This window comes from Sinocyclocheilus grahami, unplaced genomic scaffold (assembly GCF_001515645.1).
Source record: "Sinocyclocheilus grahami isolate Dianchi unplaced genomic scaffold, SAMN03320097.WGS_v1.1 scaffold48.1, whole genome shotgun sequence".
In the NCBI taxonomy this organism is placed as follows: domain Eukaryota; kingdom Metazoa; phylum Chordata; class Actinopteri; order Cypriniformes; family Cyprinidae; genus Sinocyclocheilus; species Sinocyclocheilus grahami.
The window spans coordinates 87,337-107,612 of record NW_015505227.1 but is presented as its reverse complement, the minus strand read 5'-3'; the positions used below and the strand labels follow the sequence as shown (position 1 = coordinate 107,612).

Here is a 20,276-nt window from a genome sequence, read left to right as displayed (position 1 = left end):
GAAGCAGCTCTGGAGATTAAGTTTTTATGTTCATGCCGTCATATACTGAGACGAAGAGGCCGAAATTCACCGCGAGTGTCATGCGTGCTTCAGTATTTGTGTAGTAAACAAAACCGCGTCTCCACCATTCATTCATACATAGGCAAGCGGAATATGCAGGATTCATATTTAAACCGTCTTTTTGCATTTTAATATTCACAGACACTAGTTCATATCGCGATTCGAATTAAGTGGCAGTGGCTACTTTTGATTAATTCGTCCAAAATTGACGAATTCCGTGGCATTCCGCGCTATAGAGTAAATTACGTTTTTATGAATAAAAAAAAAATGCAGTTTAAAGTAATGTTTTCGAAAGAAGCACAGAGATTACAAATGAACTTGTAAAATATTACAATTTATAAAAATGTTCTATTTTATAATTTTATAAAATTATATTTTTTACTTATAACTTAAAACAACATTTTTTACTTCATACATAAATAAATATTTGCAAATTAACTTAAATCCTCTAAACTTTTGTAAAATACTATGAACAACCTCAGGTTTGCTTGATAACTTAATTTTCCTTTAATTATATCATATTTACAGTTTAGCATATTTTATATATTGTTTTAATATATAGGCCATACATATTGACTATATTTAAACTCGTTTAACAAACATTAGAAGTTAAAATGAAACATTTAGTAACTCGCTTACTTATAACTTAAAACAACATTTTTTACTTCATACATAAATAAATATTTGCAAATTAACTTAAATCCTCTAAACTTTTGTAAAATACTATGAACAACCTCAGGTTTGCTTGATAACTTAATTTTTTAAACCATATTTACAGTTTAGCATATTTTATATATTGTTTTAATATATAGGCCATACATATTGATGTGAAATCCTGTTTCCACCATAACTGCGCTGGTTCTCGTGCCTGAACTGGAATCGCGTTTGGTGGAGAGCTGCTAACTTCAGACCTCCACCCTACGTTTCACTCATAATCATAGCCGAAACGTGCTGTGACTGACTCCATAACCTGCCCATAAACAAACAGTAAAAAGCTCTGAGGACATATTTTAATATACAAAGCATTTATGTTCTATATCTTTTTCTGTATAAAATCATTGATTTTATGCAAGGCATCAGGCCTTTCCATCATGCGAAAAGACTGATGCAACACTCGTTTAGGTGACTCACACCATGCCCCTGTATGTTGCTTTGCATAAAATTTAATGATATACAGCACAGTAACGATTTTATAGATAAAATAAGATGTACGCAAACTAGGGTTGTGCCGATAGACGATTATCGTGTATCGTTGGTAGTCAGAGATATCGGCGATAGCAGATGTCTTTGTCGATAGTCAAGACGATATTAGGCTCATTCTCCTATTAATGTATTAAATTACTATTATTATTATTATTATTATTAGGCGGCCTATTATAATTTGGCTATTATCAAATTGCCCCGCTATTTCACTTCAGCACCGCACTTCTCTCTCTCACACACACACACACACACACACGCAAATGAGGATTAGAGTCTCCAACCACAAACACAGACATACATCGTCTGCTGATATAAGGTATTTCATTGCACTTTAACAAGTAATCTGAACAGCCTGTATATGTGCAATATTTTAAATAAGCCCCCACTAACAGAGTTTAATGCCACATGTTAGAACGCATCTCATTCTTGGGGCGCGGGGGGTCCGGAGCGCTGTATGACTGATGTATCCGTTTAATTGAACTTTACTCTAAATATATGTACTTACCTGTTTTAAACACTTTTATATTTAACGTGTTCGTTTTTGTTCAATATTTAATGCTAAACTGTTGGTCTTTAAAATAAATCTACTTTTGATTTTCACCGTTGACTGCAGACCTTTTATACTGGTAACTTCCGTGCGCCGATGCGGAAAACTTGTCACAGGACGCGCGGTCCTAATAGCGATGTATGACTGTTGTATCCGAATATATATGAGCTATCTGTTTTAAATATTTTTATATTTAACATGTTAGTTTATCAGTATGTTTTTGAAAGTATATTATTTAGATTAGTGGTGCTTCCACGCAACAGAGGCTTTACTCTGGCTCGCATGGTTTAAAACACCAAATAGTTATGTAATAGCCTATGGCAAGTACAGAGAGTCTCTCTCTTGCCCCACCCACTCATGCACGATAATATTGTGTATCGGCGACCTCACGGGCTGGCGATATGACGATATGAAAAATGACCATATCGCCCAACACTAACGCAAACCTGTATTTTACTGAAGAAATGCATCGATTTGAGAGCACTTTGAACTGCTCTCTCATGAAGAGGATCCAAATAGCCTACCCCACGATAAATAACATAATCGCAGGGTTACGTCTGACCCAGTATCTGGGTAACACAAAAACTACCCAAACAATGGCTTGTTACGTCTGACCAAGGAGCTGGGTAAAAAAAAAAAAAACTAAACACTGAAAAAATAAACTCCCCAAAACAAAAAGACCCATATGGCTCAACCCAGCATTTGGGTTGAAAAAATAACCCAGGATTTTTTAGAATGTAATATTGCAATTGTCAGTTATCGGCCGTAGCTTAAAAATAATTGTCAGTCTGAATCAAAATGAGTACTTTGGGGTTTGTAGTTCCATTTTAATTAGCATTTGAATGAGGTCACCCTTCTCATTTAAATTTGATTTTTTGTAATGGCTCTTTAAGGAATAGTTCACCCCAAAATTGTGAACTCGGCCTGTACCTTTAATGACCCACTCCTGATAACCATTTCATAATTTATGGCTGTTATCAAAGAACTTTTAATGCAGAGACAGGGTGTATAAAACAGTCTCTACACGTGATCTGTCGCTTTCTTTTTTTTATTCTTCCATTTTTATTCAGCTCACTCTTTCACTTCGTTTCAGCTTTTCTCTCACAATTTCTCTGTCTTTCTATCTCTCCCAACAGTAGATTGCTGTCCAGTGCTGAGTTGATCATCTGTCTCTTTCTGTCTCTTCCACTCTCTCCCTTCATCTCTCTCACTCTCATCTCTCCTGCTCACATTCATACTTGTGCACCTTTTGGCAATAGTTATTTAATTAATTGTTGAACCTAATATTGATTGAGCTGCACGTGATGTGTAAACTTGAATTGGCTTTAGTATTGATCTACTTTTAGATTTTATTGAACTTATAGGCCTCTATGTTGGGAATAGTTTTTTGCCTTCTTGACTAGTAAGTGTGCACTACAGGGGCGGATCTACCGGGGTGGCACGGGGTGGCATCAGCCACCCTAAGAAAAAGCAGTACCACCCCACCTGCCACCCCAGAATGATCACAGAATAAAATATAAATGTAAGCAGTGTTTCGTGTGCTACTTTTCATCTGCGGCGATGACAGAGTAATGCAAAATATTGGCAAAAACACGTCTTTTAATAAACTGTGCACGATGGTTGCATGCACACGTGTGTGGTCGCCAGTGAGGTCGCCTTCAATAACAAATGACTCTTATGAACAGTGTTGCCAACTAATTTTCAGGGGAAGTCGCTAAAGGAAGGTTGATTTGTTGCTAAATGATGTTGTGATGTCATTGCGTGATGACGTCATTACGTAATCATGATGCAAAATTGTCAAATCTCAGTAAAAACATATTTTATATATGTTAATTAGAGATGCACCGATCGAAATCGGACGATTTTCCTCATGATCGGCCCGGATCGGTGATCGGCCGGTCAATCTCACTTCTTTCCGATTTCTTGCCGATCCGTTTTGTTACCAGCGGCACAGGCAATAACGTCAGCCACGCATTCTCGCTCTCTTCTCTCCGACGACCCCTTCTCTCTCACACACTTCTCATTCGCTCCGGTTAAATAGTGCTTGTATTGCACATTATTTTAGTCATTCCCGCAGGTTTCGTGCTTATACCAAACGCGCGCGCACCACCACTGATCTGTATTAGTGGAGCGCACAATCTGCGCTCCGTCTCAAACAGCTTGTGAGCCACAAATACCAAAATGAGTGGCTAACTGCGCTAAAACGTTCAAATGTATAAAAAATTGTCAAAATGCCCGTTTTGGCGAGTATCCAGTTAAACACAGTCAGTTTTGGAACTTTAAATAGTTGAGAAAGAGAACGCATGTTGTGTAACAGTATATTGAGTCCGTGGATAAACTCTTAAAGGGACCGCAGTCCAATATTTATGCTGCTGTCTGTCACGTTAATCAAAGAACAAAAGGCAAAGAAAATAATTTTCTGCTCTTGACTGAATACGTTTTATAACTTTAATGGTAAGCATTAATCTGTATTTAATTTTTACAATGAAGACTACAGAAATTAAAGTAATCAAATGTAAAATAACACTGGATGTGTTATTTTACATTTGATTAATTTCTGTAGTATTTCTTACCTTAATAAAAACTTGCTTAACCTGAAAAACTTAGTTTCATAGCTCTCTTTATTCTATTGCATTTATTTGTGCTGTTATCAAATTTTTTTATTTGTTCTTATTTTATTACTGACATTTTACTTGTGTTTTTTTTAATGAAAATAAAACTTTGCGTTGAAGAAAAGTAGATTTTTGTTTGTATATGCTGTCAATTATAGTTCTTAGAAAGAAAATCGGTATCGGCAGATCACACTAACAAAAAATCGGAAATCAGAATCGGCCAAGAAAATTGCAATCGGTGCATCTCTAATGTTAATTTAGATTTGTTCGTAACAATATAAATGCATAATATAATATTACAATTTTAAAAAACTATTTTTAAAAATACTTTGAATTATCGAAAACTTACACATTTTTAACGATTACAATTTAAGTTTTTTTTATTAGCTAGTAAACAAGTAAAACTACATATTCTGATCAATTATACTTTAAAGCAGTGTATTAGTAGTTAGTATGCAGTAGGGCTGGGTGATATGTCGATATTAGCGTATATCAACAATGTCTTGTAAGTATCGCGATGTAGATGTCAACAGTCAAGTAACAGACGATTATCGACATTATCGGTAAAAAATGACAAATGATAAACCTAGTAAGTTGTAAAAAAATTATTTACATAGCCCCATAGTCACCATACAGGTCTTTTTGCATGCAAGAATGAAATAATTTAGTTGGAGGGTTGGGCATAGAAAAGCTATTCAAATTTCGGAAATCAGATCTGATGCATAAGGTCAGGAATCAAATTACTCGTTATAAAATTACACATTTCAATTCTGCTTCTCGATTTCTGTATGCGCTTTTATTGTGATTTCAAATGATTCAACTGCAACAAGACAAAATAGAACTCACTTCTGCACTCGTGCGCTGTTTTCTGTGCTGCACATACACACAAAATGCACGCACATATATACGCGAACACTGGACTGAGCTCTCTTTCTCGCATTCTTACACATTCGAATGGACGAATACACACAGAATTATATCAAAATATCCCATACATACAATCGGTTATGTCTTAAGTGAATGTAAAGGGCTGAGAAAGAAAACAAGGGTGTATTGGATCCGTGCATTGACAGCAGCCGCTGGCGCCAGTCATTAATGTTAATTTAAAGAACGAAAGAAAAGAAAATCCCTCACTGATCTTGACTGAATTACTTTTGTAACCTCAGTTTATATTTTATTTGCCTGTTGTTCGGCACTGACTACTGTAATGGCAACGTGCATCTGTGTATGCGATTATTTTGGAGATGTATTCCAATATAATTTATTCTTATTTAGGGTATAGGCCTATTCTATTTTGATCTGCAGTTTAATAAAAGTTAAACAGAAAAAATACAAAGTAGCACTGCATGTGTTTCTGAATATTTATTTAAACAGACTGCATAATGATGAAAAACCACAAACATGACAGGTATAATTAAAATACGCACTGTCAGCGCACATTTCAGTGCAATATTTTTACAGATTTTTTATACCGTGCATACAATATAATTGTTTAATTAAGCTGATATAGAGCACTATAAATTCTTAATTCATTTGCAACAAAACTATAAAGTCAATGTCTATAAAGCCATTATAGTGGCTCTATATCTCTTTAATTATTATCATATGAAGACAGTTCTGTCTCAGCTGCAGTTAATCTAATGTCACATACTACGTCTGATAGTTAAAACATACTTACAAAGCCAAAGATGCTCAGTGCTGTGGCTCCTAAAATAGCCTTTGGGTTGTAGTTAGCTCCTGTTGAAACAAGCAAAAGAGAGAAAAAGAAGAATCATTATTTTTCGTCAGTGATTATTGACTAATCACTATATGTTATGAACATGATAAATCATAGATCTAGAATGACTGCTAGATTGATCACTTACACAATCCGATTACAATCAACACTGAAAAAAGAGAGAATATATACAATAAAATGTAAAAAATAATTAATATGAAACTTAAGAGAACACTGACTTAGATGAGACATTGCAATTATTAACAAACAAGAAGCCATAATAAAAAATGCATTTTCATTCTTGAATTAATTGATTGTTTTTTTCCTCTGGTATATGCACTGGGGTAAATGTTTTGAGTGAGTGAGTGAGTGAGTGAGTGAGTGAGTGAGTGAGTGAGTGAGTGAGTGAGTGAGTGCTATTTCAAATGACGTCACACACATTTAACGTTATTCATTTAACTGAAAAGTAAAATATACCATAACTAGCAGTAAAAAAGTCGAAAAATGATTGTTGTTATTGCAGTTTTCCCGATTGTTAATTTACCTTTAATTCACTTTTCAAAACAAAGACACATTTCTCAAAAAGTTTAACAATGAGTAAGTTAAACATTAGGTAGCAGAACTGATGACACACCAATCAGAATCTCTGCATGCTAACATCGGAGAGAGGAAAGAACTGAGCCAATCATCTACAGGGGTTTTATACTTACGCATACAATATAGGCCTAATTACAGTACAGTACCAGTACATTAATGGAAATTTCACTATTCTATATGTACAGTAAACTGTAGCATATGTTGTACACCTTCAAGCGTGTGACTGTCAAATTTTATTTTAAACCATTTTTTATGTGTACTGCATTTTTGCAGAACTGAGAAATGACTGCCTAGAGATATAGCTAGTCTTGTCAGGAGACCAATAAACTGCTATAGTACTGTATACTGTAATGAAATTTGGCCAAATGTGCAGAGAATGCTAAATTTACTTTTTTAATTTTATTTTTTACTGTACTGTATTGTGCATGCCAAGTTCATCCAATTCTTTGGCATTTGAACTTTTTTAGTGCTTTTCATCTACTGTAAGATTACTTTACAGTAGTAAAATGAAAATAAGTTTCCCCCCAAAAGTTCATTGCTGAATTATACATCTGTATCTGCAATTTTATTTATGTATACTGTAATAGACATTGAGATGCAAAAATAATTCCTGAATCCTAGTAAGAGTTTTTTGTTACAGTGTTATTGATCTCAGTGTTCCCTGCGCTCTTAAAAATAAAGGTGCTTCAAAAGGTTCTTCAAGCGATGCCATAGAAGAACCATTTTTGGTTCCACAACGAACCATTCTGTCAAAGGTTCTTTAAAGAACCATCTCTTTTATACCTTTTTGTAATCTGAAGAACCTTCTTTCGCCACAAAGAACCTTTTGTGAAACAGAAAGGTTCTTCAGATGTTAAAGGTTCTTTATGGAACCATTTAGACAAAAAGGTTCTTCTATGGCATCGTGAAGCACCTTTATTTTTAAGAGTGTGGACAGGAAAGTCAACTGTGTATTTGAATTGTAAGCATTTACAGTTTTTTTCAACCGCTTACACACACAATCTTTACTTGTCACACAATTTCTGAAAGCCGACACTCAAACACCAGAAGCACATACCAAATCTGAAAACCATACACTAATTCCCAACACTTTTTGCGAACCACAACTCACAATTCTCTATGTAACACACAAAAATCTAACAGGAATTAATATTATGGCAACGGTGTTTGCAAATGGTTGCTAGGCTCTTGCTATGTAGTTGCTGGGGTGTTGCTAGAGTATATGGTTGATAGAGTTTGTTCTGGGTGATTACAGACATTCCCACCTCTGTTAATAACAGAAAATCAAACATTGTTTTCAAAACTGATCCAGTTTCAGTGCTTTGATATTATTGTATTTCTTTCTAATGTTAGGAAATTCAAAAGTTTTTGTTGCTCTTAAACTTGCACTAAACATGATTATACCATCTAAGTAAGTAGCCTATGTAATTTGAATAGAACCACATGTCTTCTTTAGTGATACAAGCTCAGAAACATTTATAACCTGTTGAAGTTTTTTATGTTGTGTATTGACTTGGTTCCATGATGGATATTGAAATGTTATTTATTTTTCATTTTAAACAGTATAGATGATTTCTTAATGGCAATACAATATTTGTGAACACAACTGTGTATGTCAGACCATAAATCCCCAAAAACTATGCATGGGGGCTTGCTTTGGTGTTGCCACCCCTCATAGACCCCATGCCACCCTAAAAAGTATTTTCTAAATCCGCCCCTGGTGTGCTTGCACCTTCACCTTTGAGAAGATCTGTTTTTGTGTTGTTTCTTTGTGAGAAGTACATCAGGGAACTTTTTTTTGTCTCTGATTTGTGTTTATCGAAACTTTCAAAAGTCTTTCAAAACTTACTGGGATAGACATAGATGAGCCTGTGACACCCAGAAATGCCGAGTGGCATGTTGGCAGCTCACTATATTTTGAGACACAGCCCTGTCTAACCTTCATCTATCCTTTGTCAGATGAAGGGACTTGTTTCTGTTTTCGACTCTTTGCGGTAAAGGTGTGAAAATCAATAGTATTGTGATTATTTTGTGTTGAATAGATACGCTCAGGTTCAGTATCAATTTTGACTCATATGATTATATTTCGTTCATGAAGCACACAATGAGAACAGTCTTCAGAAGACTTGAATTATAGCACACAAGCACACTTTATAGTGCATTTTTTAGCTCTACAGCATATTTTCCCATTCACATTTATTTAAATGGAAAAGTGAACATCCTTTAAAACTACCCTGTTTTGATCCACAACATATTCATAAAGTTTTGGAATGACATGAGTGCTATAAGTAATTTACAAATGTGACCCTGGACCACAAATCCAGTCATAAGGGTCAATTTGAAATTGAGATTGAAATTGAGATTTATACATAAATAAATAGCTTGATTTATCATGGATTCCCTGGATTTACGGCTAGCAAAGCAACATGTAGATAAATTCGATTAGTGTTATTATTTTTCGAATAATAATTACAGATTGAATATTCGACTATTTGGTGTTAGTTCGTTAGAGTTTTCCCTCTTTTCTTTGCTTTCAAATGCCGTGCGTATTTTACTTTCACTTTCAAATTAGCGGTAATTGAATTGCTGCAATTCGGCGTCAAGCAATTTTTCGTTTGAGTTTTCCCAGATTTCTTGGCTTTCAAATAGCTTGAAAAAGCGCAGTGTGCGTTTTACTTTCACTTTCAAATTAGCGACAATTCAGCGTTGATTCAATTCAAGCAACAACAACGTCAAACTCAGAACTTTTACTAACAAAATGAATAAAATACACCATATATGCCTAATAAAATAACAAATTACTTAGGCTACACAAAGTTTAAATAGGTATATTTGACTTGAAATAAAGGTATATAAAACTGAAAATCAGCAAGCACTGTGGAACCAAATAAATAAGAAACACAGAACGTAGGCCTGGGCGATAAAACGGTATCAATATTTATCGACTGTACACCTTCTTCGATATCGATATAAAAAATGTTCGATATAGTGCACGATATAGGCACGTACTATGAGTGACGCAGACAGCACACACAAACACAAATACATGCTGAGTTGAGAGCTGTGCCTGCCTGTGATGAGGAGATTGTGAATAAAGAATGAATATTAGTCGAATTTAAAATAAACATTTGCATTTGAATGTTAGGTGTGCATCAGGGAGCGTCATCAGTGGCGCGCGAGATGCGGTGATGATGTGAGTGACGTTGTTTCATTTGAATGTTTTGTTAGTCTAGCCCACGAGATGCGCCGCTGCTGAGTTATGCATTCAAAATATTAGAGAAATATAGAAGCTCAATGCGGAGAAAATCTTGAATGGAACCAAGCCATTCACACAGAACGCATATTCAGTGCATTTTTAGATGGACAAATATGACTGCTGCTGCACTCGCGTCTCACACAAGAGATGTATAGAAAGCCATGCAAAGTTAAAACAGTTTAAACTTAGAAAACACGTCACAAATTTGTGGAGGTTTATTCCTTTTCACTGCGTCTCATGTTTTTAAATACAGTCTGTGTGAATGGCACTTCGACTCTTTGAATTAAGCAATGCATAAATACATGATGCTGTTTTGTTCATAATTGTTTATGCAATTTACAAAAGTATATTTGATTTTTATGAGTTAATTTAGACATAATGCATGTTTTTTTTTTATGGAGTTACTTGCTAAATGCGCTGCATTATTTTGCTTATTGCGCCCTCCTGTGGCTTCGGGAGACAATTAGACCTATACAATAACGACCTAGTTAATCTGCATATAAAACATTAGAAAAGTTGTTATAAAAAAAAGGTTATAAAAATGTCAATACTTATCGATACCGAACAATATGAAACATTATATCGTTGATAAATTTTTTTAGCAATATCGCCCAGCCCTAATAGAACGTTTATTAGCAAAACGAATAAGAAAGCTTGGAGGCACGGCATATACACCTTTATGTAAAATAAAATAAATAAAATACACAGTTTAAATAAAGTAATCAGAAAACACTGTTTGAAAAACACTGTTTAAAAAAACTTCCAGTCAATAGGCTTTTAAAAATCTAAAATATTGCCAAACAGGTGCCTTTGCATTTCCTTTCTAAACAATCTTCTGCCATCGTCTTGTCTTCCTCACCTCACTCTTGTCAGTCAGCTCGACTCACTCTCCTCACATGATAAATAAAATCTGACTCCTGCTCCGTGATGCACTGTTGTTCGCGCACGGTTCGGCACGAGCATTTAGCTCGTTGCATTGAGCTTTTAGTTTTTAAAAGCGTCTGTCCTCTAACTGAACTAGGCTAAATGATTTTTGTTACTATAAAAGAATCTAAACGACGGTGGGGAGCGGTGCTGCGGTAGGCAAATTGCGTAACCGTTTTTTTGCGGCTTAACGCCGGTATAACCGAAAACATGTCTATCGCAGCAAGCCTATCTGGGGGCAAACCTGTCATGGCAATGCAGGGACTGCATAGATCTTGTGAATCTTCTGGTAATCATTGGTTGCTAGGGATGCTCTGATCGATCGGCCGGAGATTGGTATCGGCCGATAATCACATTTTATGACTCGATCGATACTCACTACACTACACTTGGCCGATCTCACGAACCGATCACAATTTGATGACGTCAACGCGTGAGGACTTACATGATGCGTGGGGACATAAATGATTTGGCACCGCAGTTATATCATCGTCGGTGTGGAAATGTTATGACGTTTTGAGAAACAATAAAAAATTAGCTATTTGTCGTGTATGTTTTGCATGATGATATGATGAATGGATGGTTAATTTTTAACAGCAGATTCAGTGCCGTTAGATCTGCGCCTCACTGCACACGTCTGCGGCGTATTACGGCTCCACGGGCACTGGATCGTGGCCGCTCTAGTCAATGCTTGTGTTTATACCGGCCTGCTGCAGCACGTTTCTGAAGCGGATTTCTGCGCTGCTTGGCTAAAAATAGTATTTTGTGAGTTGGCACAGCGTGGAGGACGGAACAAAACCTTGTCGGACACGTAAGGGGTAACAGTAACATAATAGCTACGCTGATCGTGGGCTGCTTTTAAATGAACATTTATTTATAAAACAAAATGTCTTCTTTAGCCATATTAGCCTACTCTATAGCATTAACACAGGCTTTACTCCTTTCAAACTTTATCTGAAATGTCACCGTAAGGGGTAACAGTAACATAATAGCTACGCTGATCGTGGGCTGCTTTTAAATGAACATTTATTTATAAAACAAAATGTCTTCTTTAGCCATATTAGCCTACTCTATAGCATTAACACAGGCTTTACTCCTTTCAAACTAATGTCACAATGTCACCGTTACTGTCACTGCAACTTTCCGATCAGGTACACACACACACACACACACACACACACACACACACACACACGCACATGCACACACACACAAATGAAATTGTCTGCCTGATGAAAAAAATTTATTTTAAAAAAATGTAGTTAATATTTGCATCATTTATGATTTATTTTATCCACCCGCAAATAATCAGAATGCATTTTTTTATTACCCAACCCGTGGGCTATCTGCAGCGACTGTGGATATAACCGTGATCAAACTACTCCCTTTTTGTTCTTTCAGTAGTTTAAATGTTTCTATTTCTTTTTATATTAGTCTTATATTGGACTGTATTAAACCTTATGAGTTACATCAGACTTCATGTTGGAGTTTAAATGTTTCTATTTATTTTGTCCAATGTAAAATTAAACCTGATGAGTTGCATCAAACTACTCCAATTAGTTCATTTAGGAGTTTAAATGTTTTTTTTATTATTCATTTTGTCCTGCTCAGACTCGTATTGGACAATGTTTAAGGTACATCAGACTTCTCAATTTTAGGAGATTAAATGTTTATTGTGTCCTCCACAGTTTACTATTGGATAATGTTTAAATAAACCTTGTGGGTTGGATCAGTCTGCTCCATTTTGTTTGTATTTATTTTTGTCTTAAGTATCTTGATATACATAATATTATGCATAAACCCCATTTTAAAGGCATATTAAAATGTTCACTGTGTAAGGAATAATTTTTGTGATCATTTATATAACATTATTACATATGTTGTATAAAGCTTGCCTTGAAGCATCAGAATCGGCATCGGTATCGGCCGATCACCATGATAAGAAATCGGTACTCGGTATCGGCTGCAAAAATCCTGATCGGAGCATCCCTATTGGTTGCTCTTTGAAATGTCAGCGGCAAGTGGGGTTGTTGAATTTGTTAAATCAAATTAAAATTAGTGTGTCAGATTGGTCGAGACGCTACAAAATCATCTGAACTTTGAGTGGCACACTAAAACACTTGACCGGAAGTTCTGTAGCTGATGCTTTGCTCCCAAGCGTTGGGAGTTCAATGACATGAGAATCTTAAAAGGGCTTAATTCAGTCATCAGTGAGTGCATCATGTGACCCAGAAATCTCTCAATTCACACCTACACCTGCTGTACTACACTGGACACACACACACACACACACACACACACACACACACACACACACACACACACACACATACTAGCTGAAGGAATGGAGAATCCAGCCCTCCGTATTGCTGTGAGCAGGTTTTTGGATGATAATGGTGTAAAGATGGGGAGATTAGGGCTTCCCTGGTAGTGTAGAGCAGTTACAGCCGAGCTTGTGTTTGATGTCATGTCTAGGGGATGATGGGATTGATTTCTGAACTGGTCCGAGTCCTTAAGGGCTTCAGACCGATCAACTCTCCTTGAGCTGTTCCTCCACCTTAAATACCTGATCATCATCCAGTGCTTTGGCAAGGCATTTTAGCATTGTTGTGGGCTGATTTCATGATGGAGAAAAACATGTAAACAGTTTGTACTCAAAGAACATATGAACATATGATTATTAAAAATATGTAATAATACTTTTACAGTTTTTGTTACTCAGGTGTTGCATAACTGCAGCTTTCTTTCAGATCTATTCATTTGTGATGAATAACCATGTCTTTTGGTTTGTGGCGAAGTTTCAGATATAAATAAAAATTTAAATCCATTTGTTACAGTGTTATGAAATGTACATTTTATTATAAAATTATTCATAGCATTGTTTTTTTATGTTTGCTCTAATGTTAAAATCGGGTGGTTTCAGTTTTGTGGTTCCCTTTATCTGTGTTCTCATTTTGTGGCATGTCTCGATGACCTCACAGCATTTTCACAATTCTCTTTTCTCAGATCTCTTTCTGTATCATTGAAAATCAAAACTTATAGACGCACTCCACACAATCTGTGAAGCTGAGAACTTCTGTTGGAGGGAGAGAAAGACACGTGATGCCACATCTCTGCCTCATCACCAATAGGTAAGAAACATTCGGGTGGTGGGTAAAAGACATGTTAGACCTTGATGAAGAGGAACACAATTTTTATATGGCTGTTTTGTACTTTTGGTATAATGCATGTATTTTGTTGGAAAGCTTAAATTAGCCTCAGGGACACTTATACTACAAACTATGCGGCGCATAAGTGAAGTGATTCAAATGGGGAAATGGAGTGGTTTAGGGAAGAGCAGGAAGAGAAAATTAAAATGGACCTCTTTAATGGGCAGAGAAGGACACTGGGAGATTTTGCAGAGATGTGAAGTGGAGGCAAAAAGAAAAGGAGACGAGCAGAAATTAAAAGGTGAAGGTTTGGTGTTGAAGGATGCTGATTTGAGCATCTTGATGACAAATGGGGTAATGAAAGTGCCATTTTTACAGCTAATAATGGACCGCCGGTTGCTGAAAGGCTGCTGCGTGGAAGTAGAGGAGGGAAAAGTCTGAAGGAAAGGAATAACACGTGAGAACTTTTGTTCAGGAAATAATGTGTTTTACACCACGTACCAGCATCCAAGAGGTGAAGGACTCACACCGAGAGCACAAACAGACTCGTCTGCTAAGTTAAAACGCACCGCCACACACCTTGCTCTCAGGTGCGTGTAGTACGGATGACCCTGTGGTGATCACAGGCTTGAGTGCATTACTACCGACAGGATAATTAGCCGCTCATGACCTCGTGTCTGTTTTTATCCCCGTCTCTGTTCTCTACATCTTTTTCAGCATTAGCCTATGGCTCTTTTATCTCTTATGAGCAGCACACTGTCTCTGTCTTTGTCCCTCTCTCTGTAAGTGATGACCAATCTGGTTTGTCGTACATGTTGGAATTGGTCGTATCAAGATAATCCAGGTTATAAGAATCTTTTTTTTTGCTAATCTGTGTTTTAGCAAACACATACATGTAGGAATGTTAGTCTGATGCACAGTGATGTAATGGCGCTTTTCCACTGCATGGTACAGCACGGTACGGCTTGGTACGGCTTGGTACGGTTCACCTTTGGGGGGTTTTCCACTGGGTACAGTACCTGGTACTTTTTTTAGTACCACCTCGGTTGGGGTTCCAAGTGAACCGTATCGTTACCAAAACGTGACGTGTAAACTCTGCTGATCACGGATTGGCCGGAGAGAATCGTCACTACCTGTGTCACTGAACTTGTGACACAAACACAACAGAACCGCTAGATTTAAATCAGCACAGCCAGCGAAGGATCTAACGCAACTGTTTTGAACGAGCACACCTTTTTTTAACAACCAAAAAGTTTTGTTGTCTGTTGTGGAAGAACAAACGTTCCTCTAGTTGATGGCAGAGGAGCGGATCCAGTGATAGCTTGATAGGGCGACGCGGACTGAAAACGTTTTTTTTAGGAGTCGTGGTAGTAGAGGCGGCGCAACTATAACGACATGTGAATAATCCTGCCCACTCTAAAGCGGTACTGAACTGCAGTGGAAACGCAAACCGTGCCGTACTGAGCCGTGCTGAGCCGAGTCGTACCACGCAGTGGAAAAGCGCCATAAGTGACATGAATGATTCAAATCAAAGATGTGAAAACAGTCTACTTGGTTATTTGTCCACATTTAGTGTTTTCATATTCAGAGTTTTACACTAATATTATAGAACTAAAACCAACTCAGCAAGCAAATGTTTGTTTAGATTAATTATTATTTAGGGATGTAACGATTCACTCAACTTACGATGCGATATGATTCACGATACTGATTTCACTATACAGTTTTCTCACAATTTTTCTTTTTTTTTTTTTTTAACAATGAGATTTAAGACAAATTATAAATGAAAAGATGTCCGTTTATTATTGCTTGGATGAAATGCTGAACATTTATTTGTGAAATTGGAACGTGAAAATTTAAAGGGGTCCTATTATGCTTTTTCACTTTTTGAATTTTATTTGGTGTGTAGTGTGTATGTTTGGGCATAAAAGATCTTCAAACTTACAAATCTCAAAGTCCACTCCAAAGGGAGATATTTCGTAAAAAAAAAAAATCACTTTTCAAGAACTACAACGAACAGCTCGTTTGGACTACAGCGTTTGTTTTCCGGGTTTTGTGATATCACAAAGCGGTCCATTAGAATATCATTAAAATAATTTGCCTACGGAAATTCGAATGGTTGGGGGGTGGGGAGGGGCGAGGTCGTGGTCAGAACACTTGGTTGGGGGGTGGGGAGGGGCGAGGTCGTGGTCAGAACGGCTGCTTTATGTACAGCCGTTACCGGGGAAACCTTGATCTCTACCACTCCAACAGCGCCTCCTGCTGGCAGAAAATGAGATTGCATAAGTATGTCGCCTGGGAAACACTGGACTATGGTATAAATAAATTCAACTGTATAACAGTTTCACTGCAATTCATGTTATAATGTTAGAATTAAATAACAATAAAAATATTACATATGCACTTATCTGTACATAGTAAATGCAGTTATTTTTAAGCGGTTGTTGACATCCTATCTAAAACGTGATTTAGCCAAAAAAAATAACAATAACGTTACCACTCTAATATGTCTTGCAATATCTGTGCGTGCAAAGGTTCTGCACGATCCTCTTGTTCAATATTCTCTGGGTCTGAATCCGGCTCAAATTGATATGGCAATATTGATGCCATCCTTAACTAAACCGGAGCAGACGGAACTTGCTGCTTTGGCAAGGGGCAGGGCAGTACTGAAACACCGTCTAAGTTGTTCGCCAATCACAAAGCACTGAGATAGCTAACCAATCACATCACATTTCGTTTTTCGGAAGGCGGGCCTTCATCAAACCCGGAACTAATCGAGCCGTTTGTGCCAGGATGGGGAGAAAGGTATTGTAATAATGTAAATTATGTAAAGAAGAATGCGTTTTTTTCGAACCACCAAGCATGAGAGCATGTTCTAGTACACCCCCAAAACAAATTCAAGACATTGTAAAAGAGTATAATAGGACCCCTTTAAAACAAACCCCAAATCAAATAAATAAATAACACAAATAAAAGAAATCTCTTCATATAAAGAAACTAATAGGCTTTGTCTGTGCTCTTTCCATTCAGTTAGTGGCAACCACTAGATTTGAATCATGAGCCAAACAAAGATGCTGCATACATGCTGCATGAGCAGTTTTTAATCTAAATGAGATTGTATAATAGATTTATAACAGCTAAGGGGGTGAAATTTACTAATTTCACTGTAAACCACGGCTTCACGGGGCTTATTGCGTTTATAAAACGGTTATTATATATACTTAGTAAGGTTTCACAAAATAAAACCGAGCGAATAAAGTGTAATGATATTAATAAAAACAGTATTCTTCCACCAGACAATAGCTGCGTCCCAAATGATGCACTATGCACTCATACACTATGTACTTATTCACTATGTACTCAACCATATATAGTATGAATTATATACGGTTATTTTGTCATTCATAATCGGACTCTCATAGCCCCTCCCCCTTCGGTACGTAATTAAAGCTGCGACAATTTAGCGCATGAAGTGTCCAACGTTCCACACTTCATTTTTTCGGGTTATTTAAGTGCGTCATCTAGGTATTTAAAGTGCACTTTTTCTTTTTGGAATTTTCAGTGTTGCAGGTTGCATTTATTCGATCAAAAAATACCATAAACCAATGACAATTTCCTGCTGATCTGCTTAAGACACTTTAGTATGGGGAATTTTTTTGATTCATGTTTTAGTGATTACATCATAAAAATGCTTTCATGCAGTGTGACAGTGCTTTGCAGACGTCGTCCCAGACGTAGTGTGGAAATCCCGGAGTGTGAAGAGTCAGTTTGCAGTTACAGAAAGCCTCTGTTGGGGATCCGTTTGCACATTACAGCACTCAGCCGAATTTAAACAGTGACTTCCTCCCTATTATTCAAGAGGTGTAAACACATGCAGTGTAAAATCCTTCCTGTTTCAGATGTTGCAAGTCTCACGCTTCGTCTCTTACAGCGCTTCACATCCTGATTTTTAAAAAATAAATGACCATTCACAGCTTATTTAATTTTTTGAATTTTATTCCCTTTCATGTTCTGGTGTGTGTACATGGACACTAGATGTAGAATATTCAGTGGTGTGTGTTTACATCAGGTAATTGGGTGGCAGAGTGTCGCTAGGGCTCAGTTTAAAGTCGCATGCAGATTTCACTGCTGTACAATCCTACACATGCTGTCATGCCAACTCATACATTTACTCGGTAGGGGTGAAACAAAAAATAAGAACCATATGGTTAGCCACCCACAGTTCGCATGCATGTTTGAACCGTGGTTCATCCCGTGTTTAATGACGCTTCTGAAAATATAATTACAGTTCATTTGTTGTTTGTCAATTTTTAAAGGCAATTACGATACTTGGAGAGGGAAAGAAACTGCAAACCCATGTAAAATTAACTTTACATACAAACATATATGAGTATGTCTATGCATACATCAGTCAGAGCCACACAATAGCACTAGTATGTGACAAACCTGTTTGAAGAGCTCACCAAATGTGTTTGCAGTAACAATTTGTTCAGCAGTTACAGCTTTGATACATTTGTTTTTGCTAGATTATTATTGATTTGCATTACTTAACCTGAACAAAACCTTTAAGATGGTAAACAAAATATATGCTAATGATTCAAGCATAGTTTTTGAGCTTGTATTGGATGCTTATCTTTAGTTAAAAATTCTATGAAAAATTATTTCTGTGAAATTGAAAACTATTTCAATTATTCTATGAAAAATTATCGTTTATGAAGACATCTACAGTGGGGCAAATAAGTATTTGATACACTGCCGATTTTTCAAGTTTTCCCACTTACAAAGAATGGAGAGATCTGTAATTTTCATCGTAGGTACACCTCAACTGTGAGAGACCGAATCAAAAAAAAAATCCAGAAAATAACATTGTATGATTTTTTAATAATTAATTTCCATTTTATTGCATGAAATAAGTATTTGATACAATAGAAAAATAGAACTTAATATTTGGTACAGAAACCTTTTTTTTTTTTTTGATTCGGTCTCTCACAGTTGAGGTGTACCTACGATGAAAATTACAGATCTCTCCATTCTTTGTAAGTGGGAAAACTTGAAAAATCAGCAGTGTATCAAATACTTATTTGCCCCACTGTAATTGATCTTATTATGAATGACTCCTCACTGTATGTTAATTTTTAAAAACTTGATCATGTGATATTTTTGTGATATAACCCTAACCCTAATCCTATCATAACCTATGAAACAACACTTCTCTCAGGTGACGCATGATACACTTGTCCAATAATTTAGCTTACTTAAATCCTGCTCCTTAAATACAATCGACTGCAAGCTCACATTCAGATCTGCTTCCATTTAATCAATAACTGATGGATAGAACCAAGTTTCCACCCTATTTCTTTTTTCTTTTTTGATTATCTGTATCAGCTGTACATCAGCATACGGTTAAAAGATCTGATGCTCCTTCCACTGCATCTTGACTTTTAAGGTTGGAATTGCTAGAAATGTTCTGGTTACTATTCATCCTATGCATTCCATTTACTTAATGGTTTCATGTAACTAGTCTTTTAATACTTTTGAGGAATAAATATTTCTTTTTCAGCCAGCTCATAAGAGTTGTTTCTTCTTCTTCTTCCTCACTAAAAAGAAACTGTTCAAAAGATTAATTTCTTCAGGGAATCTGATTGCAGTAGTCGTCCTATAGTTTCCTTGTCATTCATTCATTTGTTCATTAGTTCATTCATTCATTTGTTTGTTCCTTCGCTCATTCATTCGTTTAGATTATTGCTTGTAAATGAGGTAAATTTGGGCAGTCAGATTGGTATCTGCCAGTCCTAGTGATAGAAATTGTAACGCTTCACACTTCAGTTTCCAGACCATACAATGCAAATGCAAAAGCAGAAAATTTAAACCAGACATGCATTTTTCTTGTTTTTCCGTTATGTGATCAATGAATATTTGCCATTTTCTCCCCATTTTTTTTTTTACTGAAAATGAACTGGGATCTTGTGGTTGTACTGTACAGCGTAAAAACATGCCTCCTGACCAAGTGTAGTATGTATATTAATAAAATAAAGTAACGAATAATTAAGTATAAATAGTAGGGCTGTGCTATATTGAAGAAATGCAATATGCGATAACTCATTAAATAATGCGATACGATAATGCTTAAAGTGCCACATGCTCCGATGAAATGGTTTTACTCCGCTGTTGCTGAGTCAGTTCTGTGAACTTCTATAACTATCTTGTGTCA

At 36.4% G+C, this 20,276-nt stretch overlaps 1 protein-coding gene across 1 annotated transcript in view; it reads left to right on the top strand.

Moving 5' to 3' along the window:
- Nucleotides 1-20,276, top strand: part of LOC107582905 (speckle-type POZ protein-like) — an 88,613-nt gene that overhangs the window by 19,182 nt on the left and 49,155 nt on the right. The window contains exon 2 of the mRNA XM_016268933.1: nucleotides 13,923-14,047. The gene's annotated coding sequence lies outside the window, so the exon portion shown is untranslated. The remainder of the gene's footprint in view (nucleotides 1-13,922; nucleotides 14,048-20,276) is intronic.